The 18,141-nt window shown below is 36.5% G+C and overlaps 1 long non-coding RNA gene across 1 annotated transcript; it reads right to left on the bottom strand.

Annotated features, from left to right (window-relative positions):
* Positions 1-2,213: 2,213 nt before the first annotated feature.
* Positions 2,214-8,103, bottom strand: LOC115211815. Its single transcript, XR_003881688.2, has 3 exons — positions 8,092-8,103; positions 7,253-7,284; positions 2,214-2,349 (listed from the first exon to the last, which is right to left on the bottom strand). It is a non-coding gene; the product is annotated as an uncharacterized LOC115211815 (long non-coding RNA).
* Between the last annotated feature and the right edge of the window lie 10,038 nt (positions 8,104-18,141).

The following is an 18,141-nucleotide window of genomic DNA, read 5'->3' as shown; positions in this document are numbered from 1 at the left end:
TAAAAACCATTAATTAAATAGTAGTGCCAACCACAGATTGGGTGAGTGCAAAACAATTATTGCACCCCAATTAATCTAAACATCTACCCCACCTCCTCCTCCTCCTCCACTTTCTTTTTGTTTCTTTCTTTCTCTTTTCCCCTCCAATAGCTTTTAAGCAGTGTTTAGTAAATCATGCTTCTCAGGTGGACACTGGGTCTTCTGTTCCTCCCGCTTCTTCTTATAATTAACTCCCCCTCCTCTTAGCTTACTGTTGGCAAGTGTAATAGCCACGATAAAATATCTTTTTATATATATATATATATATATATATATATATATATATAAACCTCCAACTGTTAATGTATAGCACTCATAGTACTGTGATATGATCACCAGTGAATTTATTTTTGTTGTTATAACTGGTAGAAAGAAGTAAATTCTACATAGTCAGTATAAACCAAAAAAGGTGAGGCTCGTGTCATCAACGTCATCATCATCCGATTGTTGACGTCATGCAGACAACATTCACTTCTGGCCTCACGTTGCCCTCCCACCCACCCCCATTTCTCATTGTTATGTCCTATTAAACTCCCCAAAATGTTCCCCGTAATTATGAAAGAAACCTCCATCCTCTTCTACGCTTGATTTGTTGTATATTAAGCTTCAAACTGGAGCCACTTCTGAAAGAAAAGAAGAAGAAAAATAATAATAATAATAATCTGAGTGTCTTGGATATGAGACTGAAATATTCAAAAGTGGAATTATTTCCAAAACCAATGTTGTATTCCATTCAATTCCAGCAGATCAATTCTATAATATTGATGTGCCAATGATACGTTGGCGGCAGCCCTGTTGGCATTGCCAGTGGTACCTGATCTCCTCTTTCGCAATTCTCACCTCATTCATATACGGCCAGTTATTGAAATACGATTGTTGTCTGCTAATTGGATAATTATTGCAGCCTTACATTTCATTTAGATGTCATTTGTTAAATATAAACATTGGAAGTTTTAAAACTTTAATTTTCTTAGAAATTAAGGAACTGAATCTTGCCTCTAATCAGATAAATTTACTCAGACTTAGGAAGACAAAAAAATCAGTAAAAAGCAAATTCAGTTTGGTGTTCATTTTTCCAAAAGATTCTTCATTCCAAAAATGTTCTTATTTTAACAATATTTTTCAGAAGCCAATGGCTTTACCCACTTTTTATTATTTGCCAATTTGGGCCATTTTGATTATGTTCAATTCTTTATATTCTTAATGTAAGTAGTAGTAGTAGTAATAATAATAATAATACAGACCTGCCCCACTGAACTTTGAGTCACTAATATTAGCTCCTGGGTCCATGCAAACAAACCTAATAATTACTCCGGTTCATTTGGAGCCTTCTTGCTAACATTCCATATGACTTTAGTTTGTCTCGAGATTCTTCTTCTTTCACAAGTTAATTAAGTCCCTGCTTCTTTTTATTCATGTCTTTACCTCGTTATCTCATGACAATCAACTTTGAACTTACTAATTACACACACACACACACACACACAATATATAGAAGACCTTTACATGTATGAACATAAATGGAATGTTAGTGTAAGAAGTTCATCTTTATTTTATGGCATCAGATGAATTTATCAAGGCTGTAAGAGACCTCGGTAATATCCCAGAATGCTTTAGAAATGGTTTTAGAGTAAAAGTTTGTTGCTTAAAGACAGGAAGTACTTTTGGGTGTATTTCTTTAAAGTTTGAAAGCAAATCAAGAACGGAATAGGAGGAGGGGGTTGGCAGCAGTTTGAGATTTTTAGTAATTTTCTTTTAATATTTGTTGTTGTGGGTTAGAGTGGTCATGGATCATGTATGGATCAAATCTGGGGTTTATTCAATAGAACAAATTTTATAATCTGTGGGGGAAGACAATGGTACTTAAAAAGTTATTTGAATAATCGGGAATGGTGGGGGAAACAGCCCTAAATTATAGCCTCAAACAGAAGTTTCATGAACAATTCACATTCAAACAAATGATGTCTTTCAGAATAACTGCATCCAAATTCCATAAAAAATTGTGTCTGTTTATACAAGAGCAGAAAAGTAATGACCGTTTCTGTCACACACACACGCACACACACGTATGATGTAAAAATTACTACTGTTGAAGTTGTTAGAAGAAGACCCTGTTATGTCACAATTGGTGCTGGGGTCTATTTTGGTTATTATAAGATTTTCTTTTTGTCTTTTCTTCTGACAAAACTACTAGCAGACATTGTAAAGGTATTAAACACCTTTTCAAAATTGCTCACACATGCAGCATTAGACATTTGTTCTCTTAGAAACTCTTTGGTTTTGTTTTATCATTAGAATACCCAATTCTCTCTACTTTACACATGATTTATCACACACACACACACACACACAGATATAACATTTTAATATTATACAAAATATAATAAATTAAAATCTGCTACAAAGGGCCAATATTTTCATTGTCCCAAACTAGAATTATTGTTTATTTTTTATTTAGTTACAGTTATTGTCTTTAAAATATAATTTTTAAATTTATATAAAGAAAGGTTTCACTTTTTCGCTTAGTTTTTCTTGAAATCAGTTTTTAAAGTACACAAATATTTCATGTTTAGGAATATAGGAAATTATTTTTAGTTTTCGTAACACACAACAAAATAAGATTTATTTCATGAGAGCATGTTTAGCAAAAAAAAAAAAAAAATTGCAAAACAACATCCAAGCTATATTAAGATATTTTAAACCCCACCCATCGTCTCCATATATTTATTTATGCTAAACCTAACTTGCAAAGAGACCAACTGCAAATAGTTTTTCATCCTAATGAAATACAGTCGAGCAATGGCAGTCCATTTCCTATGAAAGAAAAGCAACAAATTAGCAAGTATTTTTCCCCTGTCGTCTTTTATGGTTGCCGTCAATAGCATTAATAATATTCTTCACTAGACAGATGAGAAAATATTTCGATGAGAAAAATACCAAAACATAAATGATTAAACACTTGATTTGTAAATTTAGTTTCTGTTTATCAATAATTTAAATGATTTCTCTGTTATTGCAGTAAAGCTATTGATGTACACAACTGTTTTATCCTATCACTTGCAGAAAATAATGGATGCTTGGGTTTTCTCTGTGCTAAACTAGAGACAACAAATACTGCAGTTTTGTGGAGCATATATCTCTTTATTATTGTACAAGAGTTTCTAAATGTTATCAAGTGCAATAAAATATAAACAAAATCTATTCATTGATGTTTTTGATTCATCAGAAAAAGTTTTCTATAAATATTTATTTTGCATTCCTGTTTTTTTTTTATTTTTTTTTTTTTGTTCTCCAAAATAAATTATGCTGAAAACTGTCCCTTCGCATCACGCTTCTGTTTCAAATTAATTTATTGTTCATCTCTTGATAAACTTTTTAACTAAATCTAAAGTGTAAAAGTAAAATCAGATGTTTGTGTGTGTGTGTGGATACAGATAGAAAAGTGTATATTCTTTTATATATATATATATACACAAATGTGGATATATAGATATATATACATACACACGTGTGTGTGTATATCTCTATCTACACACAAACACACAGGTATCTTGTGTGTTTATAGATTTACATCTATTCTATCCCGTCCAAATCATTAATATTGTGAAACTAAATTCTTCATTTTCAGTCATGAAAAATATGGAAAATATTGATTCTAGAATTCTTATTCCAATGACTTCATTTCTCTCTAAGGTACTGGACACAGTCAACTACGCACTTTTCTAAATAATTCATGTCTACTTCTGCTCTGAGATGCTCTATTGTAGTAATGAACAATGGTACCTTGATTATGTCTTGTAAACTTCCTGCGAGTAGAGCTTTACTCCTAATGGTACCTCATTTGTATTAACTTTTCTTTGACAGCTTCTATAAAATACCTGGTATTTTTTTTTTTCAGATATTATTTCTGCTAATTATAAATTCTTGTTTGCTGTTTTAGTTTAATTTAGTATTGTTTTGCAAACCCCAGTCAAAGGGGGGGGGGGAATTTAGATCCCTGAAATGACAGAGACTTATCTTGGTCACTTCTGGAAATCAGTTTCACTACATCAAAAATTATGGAATCTATTTCAAAGACTATTTTAACAGCTGTCTACTTTCTTCAATTTTCTTCTTGAAAACAAAACCAAATTAACTCCATTTATGACATTAAGTGTTTCTCTTTATTTACAACAATAATAAAATTATGCTACAATCAACATTTTCCATTTCTAACTTGACTGACAACTTATTCTAAGACTATTTCCCAAAATTTTTTTATATTTATTCAATATGGGGTGAAACGGGTGGGGGGGACTTTTTTTTTTTTTTTCTTGGTAAGAACTGTTTCAACTATTTTAGAAGAGGAATTCTTAACCTAAATTATTTATTCATAAAATTTCATATTTTAAATATTCTTCTCTAATGGTTCGCTAAGATCGATTGCCTTTCATTGAAAACAAAGAGTATTTTTGGCTCTTTGGGCAATATTTGATATTGGTTTCCCTTGTCCAGTTCCATGCACATGGAATCCCTCTATTAGAAGTCTAAAGAGTTTTGTAAAAACATTGTTGCTGTATTGAAATAGAGCTTTTTGACTTGTGACATCTGATTAGCAATCACTGGTGTCATTAGATTCTCGCATTTTAAGATTTGGTCTGAAATATCCAACAAGTCTACTGTAAGGGGAAAGAGAAGACATCTTACTGATGATGGGGCAGAAGGACTGAGATGAAGAAGAAGAAGAAAAAAATCAATAGGATTTTTTCTTAAATCTTTTCTCAGTTTAACAGACATTTTCTGGGGACAGATGTATTTATATGCAGGTGTGTGTGTGTATAAAGATATGTGGCTATATAGAAGCATAAAGATGAATTTAAAGAGCAATAAATATATGGGTGGAACACAAAAGAGTCAGCATATTTAAGTGACAAATATTTTCTAGTTTGTCCAGGTAAACATTTTGTTTGTCAAGGTAAACCACTGTACTCTCAGCTTCTCTATTGCCTTCACTGTTTACATTTTAGATTTAGTTCATAGAAGCTATTTCGACCCCACATTCAGAGGTTCTGTGACCTGCACATACATGTGGAGTGTGTCCTACATGTGTACACTGACATGCATACATATGTAGTGCCATACACACACATACAGGTGTGCAGTGTTGTACACACAAGTACATGCATAAGTGCAGTGCCCTGCATATATACCTATGTATTGTGTTATACACACACAAACAACCATAAAGTGTTCATATACACTCTCATAGTTGATAGTTTGCATTAAGGCTTTATAAAAAATTTTTGTTAATTTCCATTAAATTTTTGTTTGTCGCGACAAAATGAAATATTCTGTCTTTCAGTGTGTTATTCCATAAATATTATTGTTGTTGTTATAAAACATAGTAGAGCTGCCAAACACACCCAGGTACTACATGTCAATACATTGATTTCGGGTGTCATTTCTATAAACTACACCCTGTTTCGTAGTGGATGTGATTTCTAGAAATTGTTGTGAATCTCAGCTCACTTCAACCGTGAAATCTTCTCCCAGGTTACTTGGGAGCAGAACTGGCAACTCACCCTCAACCACACGGTTTTTGCTCTATTTCTAATCAGTATTTCGTTAAAAGATCCTTAAAACAATTAAACAGTTGTAGCAGTCTTTTTTGTCATGTTTTTTTTTAATATTCATTTTTTATTCTTTATCTTTTATTTATAATTCAAATCTATTTATTGAAAATTGCACAAAATTATTCACAATATTTAGTCAAAGAATTGTTAATTTCTAAATTGATATTCCAAACCTAGTTCTTCAATGCAACTGAGACGGTTCAGTTTAATATTTCTGTTTATCAAAATATTTTGTTGTATGTTTTCTATTTTATTTTAAAGCCTATTTGTTGTAATGTGAAATAAAGGTTAATTACAATCCAAAAGAAAACTTTGGTGTCTCTTCTTTTCACTTACACGGTGTATATAATTCTTTTACAAGAATAACAAATATATTCTTGTAAAAGAATACTAAAAATTTCGTTTTTGGATTTGGTTTGCAAGATTCTTTGAGTTCGTGTGTTGAAGCATATTCTGTTGTGTCTGGGGAGAGCCATTTTCTTTTGGCGCCTTATAATATAACACACAGTCAACAGCTATTGAAAAGGATGCAAGACACGACAAAAATTTTAGAAAAATAAATAAGTGAAGGAGTAGAAACTTTACTGGTGAGTGTGTTCAATTCATCATCATCATCGTTTAATGTCCGCTTTCCATGATAGCATGGGTTGGACAATTTTCACTGAGGTCTGGCGAACCAGATGGCTGCACCAGGCTCCAATCTTGATCTGGCAGAGTTTCTACAGCTGGATGCCCTTCTAAACGCCAACCACTCCGAGAGTGTAGTGGGTACTTTTTATGTGCCACCAGCACAGGGGGCAGTACTGGCAATGATCTCACTCGAATCTTTTTACACTTGCCACCGGCACAGGTGCCAGTAAGGCAACATTGGTAACAATCACACTCAAATGGTGCCCTTTTACGTGCCACTGTTACGGAAGCCAGTTGGCTGCTCTGGCAACGATCACGCTCGGGTGGTGCTCTTGGCATCCTACTAGCACGGGCACAAGTGCTAGTAAGGCGACGCTGGTGTAAGGCAGCATTAGAAGGGAAGGACTCTCCTCAGACACAACAGAATGCTAAAAATGTATCTCTACAAAAAGCATTGAATAATCCTTCAGTTTAATGTAAAATTGTTTTTTATTCTAACTAAACCTAAAAACAAACTTGGTATGTCTGCCACACTAATGTCACAACACACTTCCAAAATAAATAAAGGAGACACACAGGAAAAGTAACATGTGGCTGTCTCTCGGTAGAAACTTGCAGCACAGCAAATCAACAGATGACCGTCGAAGTCTATCAGTGGGAAGTACGTTTGGGAGAGAAAGTCTACAGGAATTTCATGAGTGTATAAGAAACAAAGCAGATGCTAAGTATATTGAATTCTTGGAAATGAAATTGTGATGCTCTGGAAATGTCTGATATAAATTTAGGACAAATTGTAAAAGAAGCTAAAAAGAAAATATGGAAAACCGCAAATAAAATAGACAAAATTTGAAAGCAGTCATTTATTTACTGAGACTTTAAATATATTTATAATGTATGGTCATTACCACTCTGTCTCACCCCCCACTAAAATCCCTTAAGGGCATGTCTCAATACATTTTCACCACCACCACCTCTCTCTCTCTCTCTCTCTCTCTCTCTCTCTCTCTTTATTTTACACTCTGACTCACCTCCACTCCCTTCATCTTACTCTCCAGCTTGCTCCTCCCCTTTCTCTTCCAATTGGAGTATCCGTGTATTTACTCTCCAGCAAAACCCCTATTCTTGTCCCCTCTTTACCTTTAATTTCTCAACTGGTGCAAAGCCACTTCTGCTCCTGACTTTTGGTGCCATGTAAAAAGCACTCAGCCTACTCTGTCAAATGGTTGGCATTAGGAAGGGCATCCAGCCGTAGAGCCCATGCCGAAATAGACAATGGAACCTGGTGTGGTCCCTGGCCTTGCCAGCTCCTGCCAAACCGTCCAACCCATGCCAGCATTGAAAACGGACGTTAAATGATGATGTATATCTTTAAGAAATATTTTTGCTAAATTTTAAATTTGTAAATCAATTTTCAGAATTAAATTTTATTCACATTTTTATACAAGTATACGACACACTTTTTCACATACATACATGGCCCTAAAATAATATATCAAAAAGTACCCAGATTTGAAACAGAATTGAAGAAATAGTTATAAGCACGCAACCCACAAACTCTGCTTCCATAAAAGACAAAGGTAATAATCAAATTGCTTAAAGAACAATGAACCCCTAGAGAGGAACATGCAAACCAACAACCTTTACTCCTACCCACATCATCTTGTGAACATCAAAGCACAAAATGAACAAATTTCTTTAACAGCACTATGACCTGTCAGTCTAACAACCCCCACCTTCCAAATACAAACAGAAAATACCCAAAAATAACAAAAACTATGAGTAAAGAAGGTGACCAGCCAAGATATGCCACCTACTTATATTCTTCTCTGAACTTTAAAAAAATTCTATTATAAAAAAAGTTGACTAGTCCAAGAATTACTAAGTTTTTAAAAACTAGTCTAAGCTTTGAACTTTTGACCTTTATATTCTTTTCTACTCTAGGCACAAAGCCCGACATTTTTGGGGGAGGAGGCCAGTTGATTAGATCAACCCCAGTACGCAACTGGTACTTAATTTATCGACCCTGAAAGGATGAAAGGCAAAGTCGACCTCGGTGGAATTGGAACTCAGACGTTAAGACAGACGAACTACCACTAAGCATTTCACCCACCGTGCTAATGTTTCTACCAGCTCGCCATCTTCTTTTGACCTGAGGTCGACTTTGCCTTTCATCCTTTCGGGGTCGATAAATAAAGTGCCAGTTTCCAACTGTGGTCAATGTAATCGACTTGATCCCTTTGTCTGTCCTTGTTTGTCCCCCCTATGTTTAGCCCCTTGTGGGCAGTAAAGAAATACATCTTCTTTTGACCTTTATACTGTCAAAGCGAAGGATTAGACCCAATAAACCTGAAAATAACTAAAACTACTGGCACACCCTAGACTTACATTTTAAGTCTAGGAACCACTTTTGTGAACCCCTAACAACAATCCCATGACCTGAAGTGGACACACATAAATAGACAAACCTGTTTATAAAGTTTATATAGGCACAGGAGTGGCTGTGTGGTAAGTAGCTTGCTAACCAACCACATGGTTGCGGGTTCAGTCCCACTGCGTGGCATCTTGGGCAAGTGTCTTCTGCTATAGCCCCAGACCGACCAATGCCTTGTGAGTGGATTTGGTAGACGGAAACTTAAAGAAGCCTGTCGTATATATGTATATATATATAAGTGTGTGTGTATATGTTTGTGTGTCTGTGTTTGTCCCCCTAGCATTGCTTGACAACCGATGCTGGTGTGTTTACGTCCCTGTCACTTAGCGGTTCGGCAAAAGAGACCGATAGAATAAGTACTGGGCTTACAAAGAATAAGTCCCGGGGTCGATTTGATCGACTAAAGGCGGTGCTCCAGCATGGCTGCAGTCAAATGACTGAAACAAGTAAAAGAGTAAAAGAATATGAGTCCTTTCATCTGATGATATGTTGTGGTAGAGTTGTGTGACTTCTTTGAGTATGTATTTAAAGTTATCAGATAAAATAATGGTTAGAGGTGTCGGAAGTGAGTGTTGGATGAGGATGGAGTTTTGGTGGGTGGTATATATATCTGTATGGAGAGATGTGAGGTAGGAGGGATTGAAGTAGCTCTCAAGAGGGAAGCAGTGACAAGCGGTAGTGCAAAGCATGAGTGAAAGTGAGAGGAGCATCATAAACCTGTAGATAGATCACACACGCACACACATACACACGCACACACACACACACACACACACACACACACACACACACAGGTGTATGGATGGGTGTTAGTTTCAACGATTGAGATTCAATTGTTTGATCAAAGATGACTTGGCAATCCATTGAATTAATGAGTAAATGACAGAGCACTAAACAGGAAATCCTTAACGACCTCACCTCCCTGACTATCTGCTACAGCTGTAGAAGAGACAGAAGAATGATCAATAGCAACATTCCCTCAAATAACCATCCTCAATTATGAATTGATGTTGGCCCAAAGCGTTTGAGGTAACATCAACTCCTGTCTATGGCAGCAAACACCAAAACAAGGAGTCAGTTTATTATCCAAAGGTAAGGCTGGCAGACAACAATGGATGTTCTTAGCTGAGATTGATAGGAAACGGTCATACAGCATACCCATTCCGTTAGACGACCAGAGAAAAGAGAAACAACCACTTTCACAGTAAGTTTGAAGTCTAAAAGATAAAGGTACCACAAACTTTAATACACAATGGCTAAATCCAGTCGACCACGTTTTGAAGGCCCAAGATCATACAGTTTCTGCAAAAATGTCTTTGGGATCTTGTCTCTAACTTGAAAGAAACTTGTTTCAAAATCATGTCATCAACATGATTTTGTTGAAAGAAAATTTATTCTGTCTACAGACTGAATCATATATTATTAAAGCTGGAATTTGTTTGAAATTCTTCAATTGTTGCTAAAAGTTTCTTGAAGATCTGTAATATTCTACGAATATCTGATGTAAATCTTCAGATATATATCTCCCAATTATTTTTTTAAGATAATTCTTCATACATACCAGTGTTCATTAATTCAAACTTTTAATTATCCTTATCTCTGTCCAACATTTAGTGCCTGACTATATTTCACTGAAGAGGCCAAATAACACTGAAACATGCCAACAATTGTTTTCCCTGTTGCTAATGGTCACACTCATTCCCCTTTCCATGCTCTCATTCAATTTTTAATTAATTTAGATTTAGAGTAGTTTCCATTGAATTTCACCAAAATTATTAAACAAATAGATTTTTCTTCTCAATAAAAGTGTTTTAATTAATTAAATATTTTTGGCTCATTACATTAATTAGTTTACAGCTGCTCCATTATTTGGTATCTCAGTAGCTTCTTTCATTCTAAAACATTGTGAAAGAGACTGACACTTCACAGCTTCACTGAAGAATTTACGAACTATTTTAGATATTATTTCAAAGAGAGAGAAGACATCTTTGCTAAGAAATAACTTCAAAGCCTCTTCTATGCTGTTGGGTCTGTGAGAAATGGGATTTTATCCGAAAGAATATTAACGACCAAACAGAAAATAAACTACTGAAGCTCTCCTCACATAAAACTGTACTCAGCCATAAAGATGCGATAAGTTTACCGAAGAAAGTTCTAGTACAAGAGAGAGAGAGAGAGAGAGAGTGAGAGAGGAGAAGAGGAAAAACATTCAGTTCCTTTGTAGTTAAAAGTAGGGTTTGATGGGTTCTTTTTTTTTTATTTGTGGCATTCAGAGTGAATAAATAATTCCTTTCTTTTTTTAAAGACATTCTACCAAAAGAAGGAATCCCATTAAGCCTCAGCCAACGTAATAGATTGCGTGAATACGGAATTCTTTGATCACAAGAACAACTTCAAGAAACACTGCATCGACAGCCTCACAGGAGAAGAGTTGAAAAAGTGCAGTCAATATTGGCATTCTTTTATTTGTTTGAGTCATTCGACTGTGGCCCTGCTGGAGCACTGCCTTTAGTCAAACAAATCGACCCCAGGACTTATGCTTTCTAAGCCTAATACTTATTATTCTATCGGTCTCTTTTGCTGAACAGCTAAGCTACAGGGATGTAAACACACCAACATCAGTTAAGCAATTGGGACGGATACACACACACACACAAACATATACACTCACATACATACATATGTATGTATGTATGTATGTATGTATATATATATATATATATATATATATATATATACACACATACACACACACACATATATACGATGGGCTTCTTTCAGTTTCTGTCTACCAAATCCACTCACAAGGCTTTGGTTGGCCCAAGGCTATTGTAGAAGACACTTGACATAGGTGCCATGCAGTGGGACTGAACCCGGAACCACATGGTTGGTAAGCAAACTACTTACCACACAGCCACTCCAGCACCTATAAATATTTAAGGTAACGAGCTGGCAGAATCATTAGTGGAGGGAAATGCTAAGTGGCATTTCATCTGGCTTCACGTTCTGAGTTCAAATTCCATCAAGGTCAACTTTGCCTTTCATATTTATCCTTCTGCCTTATACGGTCCTCACCACCACTATTTTACATTGATCACTACTACCATCCTGAATCACCAAATTATTTCTCCTCCTCTACTATCACTTTCCCACTCTCCCCCATGCTCCAGGCCTACAGATCTACCCACCACCCTTCTATTTACCTCATACCTTGAGGATCCACCCAGATACCTCATCTCCACTGTTTTAATCTCTCTTCCCTGTTCCACCCCAGTCATTCCCATTCTCTCTTCTAAAATGTGAGTAGCCATGAAGCTACAACATATTTTGCAACCTCACTATTGCTGGTCGCATGAAAATAGTTCCCAGTCCATGCTGTAAAGTGGTTGATGCTAGGGAGGACATCCAGCTGTAGAAACCCTGCCTAAGTAGACAGGGGTGACTGATGCAGTCCTTGGAACCCCTCAGATCCTATCAAACTATACATATTTCTTTACTACCCACAAGGGGCTAAACACAGAGGGGACAAACAAGGACAGACAAACGGATTAAGTCGATTACATCGACCCCAGTACGTAACTGGTACTTATTTAATCGACCCCGAAAGGATGAAAGGCAAAGTTGACCTTGGCGTAATTTGAACTCAGAACGTAGCGACAGACGAAATAATGCTGAGCATTTCGCCCAGCGTGCTAACGTTTCTGCCAGCTGGCCGCCTTTCAAACTATACAACCCTTGCCAACATGAATGTTAACCCTTTCATTACCAACCCAGCCGAAACCGGCTGTGGCTCTGTAGCACAAATGTCTTGTTTTCATAAGTTTTGAATTAAAATCTTCCACCAAACCTTAGTCACAATTTATGTTCCTAACACCAGCTTAACGATAACCAAGTTATTTTACTAAATTCTTTGTTATATTTAAAATAATTGGGAGAAACACAGAGCATCCCAAAATAAATACGGTAACGAAAGGGTTAAATGAGAATGGTTTTAATATTCTTTGCCTTAAATACATTCACACTAAGTTATCTTTCTGTCGATCTGTGCCTCACCACATATCTATAGCTAGTCATCTATTGAATATGCCTCAGCCATTAACACTAACTGAACTATCTGACTATCTGTGCCGCCTCAGCACATATTTATAACTGGTTATCTATTTAATTACACCTCAGCAGTTAACACTAACTCACCAATTACAACAAACAAAGCACCCCGCTGTTTGTTGTTAACAAATCTCTGATTAAAGCTCTCACCACTCGAGAAATAATAAACTTCTTTATCAGCTTTCTTCCTCGGTCGCTGCCAAATCAGTTAGGTGTGAATGAAGCCTGTTCAGCAGAGAATATCTTCTCTTATCTTGGTTTATTTTTAGTTTTACTTCTAGTATTGTTTTTTTTTTCTTTTTGCTTATTGTTTTCTTTTTGTTTTTATAACAGTTTGGTTTAGAGTCAAGGAAACTAGTTGTGACATGATTTCAAACACAAAATAATCTTTGGCGGATGTTTTCAAGGTGATATCTCGCCAAAGAACTAAAATCTGCTGAATCAGCAGTATTTTAAAATTGTTTTGTTGCTGTTCAGCCGATTTGACAAAGATTCATGGCCAAATGTTCTTTAAGCCTTTTGTTACCATATTTCATTTGAGTTTATTTTGAAAATAATGAAAAATTTAATAAAATAACTCTCGTTATTAAGTTGATGTTTGAACATAGATTAACATGGAATTTTGATAAGTTCTAATTTAGATCAAAGAACCAGAGGCAGTCTCGAGAAGAAGTGGTTGTCTCAGAAGGGTTAACCGAGTGACAGCCCTTCAGTGACCTTCAGATTTTAGCTGCAGCTAATTATGGTTAAGATTAAAGACTAATAATTCAAACAAACAAAATAAATAGTTTTAAAATCTCAAGAAGAGATCAGAGAGGTAACTATACTCCAAAGTAACGTCAGTTGCCACATCAAAGTAGCTGTTCCATGTTACTGCTAGTTTAACCCCAGGCAGATCCTCCACCAGCTGGTTATTGGTGTGTTACTGTACCCTTTATACACAATATATCGCTCCCCCTGCTGACAATATATACTGTATATAAAGCATGCAGAGTCACACCAATAACCAGCTGGTGGAGGATCTGCCTGGGGTTAAACTAGTAATAACATGGAACAGCCACTTTGATGTGACGACTGACTTTACTTTTTAGTAATTCAAAGATTTGTCTAAAACAGTTTATCATCATCGTTTAACACCCAATTTTCATGCTGGCATGGCTTGGACGGTTCGACCGGGGTCTGGTAAGCCATGGAGGCTGCACCAGACTCCAATCTGATCTGGCAATGTTTCTACAGCTGGATGCCCTTCCTAACACCAACCACTCCGCGAGTATAGTGGGTGCTTTTTACGTGCCACTGGCACAGGTGCCAGGCGAGGCTGGCAGCGGCCACAATCGGTTGGTGCTTTTACGTGTCACCGGCACGGATGCCAGTCAGGTGGCCCTGGCATCTGCCACATTCAGACGGTGCTTTTTACGTGCCACCGGCACGGGTATATCATTGTGAAAGCCTGTTAAACTGCACTTGGTCCATTAATGTGATTCCACTTGTCAGGTAAAATGGTTCGTTTTAGGTGTAGAAAATTTCAAATACAAGTCTTCTGCCACAGATAACAAAATGTAACTGGATTGCATTTTTTGTTCAGAGATTCTCCTCACAGAACGATTCCTCTGCCAACCTTTCAACTGGAGCATGTCACCTTTGATGTAACATTACTAAATATAATCTCACAGATATTTTGCACAGACAAGTAAATCTGCAAGTTCAGTTTTGGCACCATGGACAATTTCAGGAAATATGCCATACAAACAATAATTATTATTTAATAATTTTTCTCAAATTTCTTGGTATTTATGCAAAATATTGAAATGAAAACTAATTTTCGAAAGAAAAATGTTTATTATCTTAAAATTAAATGAAACAAATTTCTCATTTGTATATTTGCAACGAATATATGTTGTGATTTTTCTAAACTTTTATCAACATAATTACAATCTACTCCACTGAAAACCTATCACTGAAAATTTCATTAAAAACAAAAAAATATGTATTTTCAAAAAGTTATACAATACACATCCTGCACCTCCCATGTTAACTCTCTCTCTCTCTCTCTCTCTCTCTCTCTCTCTCTCTCTCTCTCTCTCTCTCTCTCTCTCTCCTCTCTCTCTCCACCTCTCTCTTATGCTCTCTCTCTCTCTCTGTCTCTCTCTTTATAGGATATAAAGAAGTGTGGCTGGAAAAACCATGCAACATTTGCATCAGCAATTAGCAATTAAATGGCAATTGATATAGAGAAAGGCAAATCCCATTTCTGGTTGGTTTGGACTTCATAGTGTTACGGTTGCTTCAACTGATAAAAACAACTGGACTCCAAACTGTGAGTCGTCCTCAGCTTAAATCCTCAAAGACATGAAAGAAAGCAGAAGACGTAAACCGTGGAAGGTATTTCGGTGGGGAAGAAATGGTAAGCAACATTGTTTCTGGCTACCATGATCAGGCAGAACTGGGTGTAACAGCAGTGTTGTGAAATGCCATATTTAAATGGCATGGTAGGTGCTGCCCCCTGATTTTGGAAATGTGATTCTAAGAAGAAGAAAAGCCTTGTTCACATGATCAGACAGAGCCCAACTGGTGGTACACTTTAAACGCCTGTTTTCAGACAAAATTGGTGGGAAAACCAGTTGAGTATTCATGCTTACTGTTTTTGAGTGAAATCGACAGACAATGGCCATCCTCTGGGTGTCATTGGTTTACACAACACTGTTGTCTTTGTTTGCAGTTTATTCATGTAAAACATTTGCATGATTGCATTATGTCAGCTGACCAACAACCAGAACACAACTACAACAGTCTGCAACCACCCCATTCATCATCATCATCCTTTAACATCCGTTTTCCATGCTGGCATGGATTTGACGGTTTAACAGGAACTGGCAAAGAACCTGGCCTTACCAGGTTCCCTTGTCTGATTTGGCATGGTTTCTGCAGCTGGATGCCCTTCCTAATGCCAACCACTTTACAGAGTGAACTGGGTGCATTTTTATGTGGCACCAACACCAACAGGGTTACCAAGTACCTTGTAAGACAAAAAACCCTCAAGTGGGAGGGAGGGGTGGTATTGAAGGGATGCAAATTTGTGCCATTTGAGAGATAAAAGGTACAGAGGGTAGAGAGAGAGAGTTGTTTTGTTGTAGAGTAGATACATGGATGCCCCCAGTTGCAAAACAAAGGAAAGAATAAGTTAGAGAGTAAGATGAAGCAAGTGATAACGAGAAAGATGCAAGAAATCCACAATAACAATTTCTTGGCTGGCATCAGAGAAAACACAGGAGTCTTCTCTTCTGCAAAATATGGTTTAGTGAAAAAGGTAGTGATGATGATGATGATGAAGGACCATGCTCCACTAGTTAAGGGGTCAAGTCACTGACAAGCAAATCTGCGGTATTGAGCAGAATATTTGCTGTAGCCCATCTTTTACACCAAGACATGTTCCAATCAGTTAAGATGGCAGGCCACACGAGTCACTGCATGGTACTGTATCAAAGCATTTATCATTGTTATTATAGTTAGTATTATCATTATCATTTAACATCCACTTTCCATGCCAGCATGGGAAACAGACGTTAAACGATGATAATGATGATATATATATTAAAGAAAGCAAAAAGTATAGCAAAAATGATAAAAGCTAAATGTGTGTGTAAAAGTATTTTGGCCACAGAAATTTCTGGCAAAGAGACATCGTTAAACACAGTTTAAAAGTTCAATTATTTTTTCACAGTGGTTTAGTTTGGTTGAGGTCTTTGTATTTGTGTGAATGTATGTGTATGTATGTTTATGCTTGTATGTGTATGCATTTTTAGTGTGTGGTAAATTGTATACATACACACGTGAGCATGTGTGTGTGTGTTAGAGTGAGAGGGAGAAAGAGAAAGATGGGGAGGTGAGATAAAATTTCTTGTCTTTAGTTCAAAAACGAAAATCTGTTTGCAATGATACCTGTTCAGGTTTTCGGACAAGCACAAACACACAACTACACACACACACACACACACGCACACACACACACACACACACACACACACACGGGGCTCTAGTTGGAGACATTTGGTGTCACACAGTGGTGCTAAACCTAGAACCATATAGCTAAGAAACAGAGTTCTTGCCACACAGACTTTTTTTAAATATTCTGGCAAAAACTGAGAAGAATTTAACAAATTCCCAAAGAAACTTCTACCTGTTGTATGATGTTACACTAAAAGAGATTTATATAAAATGCAAAAGAATAATTAGAATTTTTTGGAAGCTGGTTATATATCTTTTATTTTTTATTTTTTTCTATAACCTCTATTGTAGAAAACAGACTTCTTGCCACACAGACAGGACTGTTTTCTACAACAGAGGTTATAGAAAAAAATAAAAAATAAAAGATATATAACCAGCTTCCAAAAAATTCTAATTATTCTTTTGCATTTTATATAAATCTCTTTTAGTGTAGCATCATACAACAGGTAGAAGTTTCTTTGGGAATTTGTTAAATTCTTCTCAGTTTTTGCCAGAATATTTAAAAAAGTCTGTGTGGCAAGAACTCTGTTTCTTAGCTATATGGTTCTAGGTTTAGCACCACTGTGTGACACCAAATGTCTCCAACTAGAGCCCCGTGTGTGTGTGTGTAGTTGCGTGTTTGTGTGTGTGTGTGTGTGTGTGTGTGTGTGTGTGTGTGTGTGTGTGTGTGTTGTGTGTGTGTGTGTAGTTGTGTGTTTGTGCTTGTCCGAAAACCTGAACAGGTATCATTGCAAACAGATTTTCATTTTTGAACTAAAGAGAAAGAAATTTTATCTCACCTCCCCATCTTTCTCTCTCTCCCTCTCACTCTAACACACACACACATGCTCACGTGTGTATGTATACAATTTACCACACACTAAAAATGCATAGACATACATTCACACAAATACAAAGACCTCAACCAAACTAAACCACTGTGAAAAAATAATTGAACTTTTAAACTGTGTTTAACGATGTCTCTTTGCCAGAAATTTCTGTGGCCAAAATACTTTTACACACACATTTAGCTTTTATCATTTTTGCTATACTTTTTGCTTTCTTTAATATATATATCCTCATTATCATCGTTTAACGTCTGTTTCCCATGCTGGCATGGATTGGACGGTTTGACTGAGATCTGAAGAGCCAGGAGGCTGCACCAGGCTCCAGTCGGATCTGGCAATGTTTATACAGCTGGACGACCCTCTTAACACCAACCACTCCAGGAATGTAGTGGGTGCTTTTTAATGTGCCACAAGCATGGGAGCCAGTCAGGTGGCACTGGCATCGACCACTTTGGATGGTGCTTTTTACATGCCACTGGAACAAGAGCCA

This window comes from Octopus sinensis, linkage group LG1, assembly GCF_006345805.1.
Source record: "Octopus sinensis linkage group LG1, ASM634580v1, whole genome shotgun sequence".
Lineage (NCBI taxonomy): Eukaryota > Metazoa > Mollusca > Cephalopoda > Octopoda > Octopodidae > Octopus > Octopus sinensis.
The sequence above is the reverse complement of the archived record's forward strand: the minus strand, read 5'-3'. Positions and strand labels throughout refer to the sequence as shown.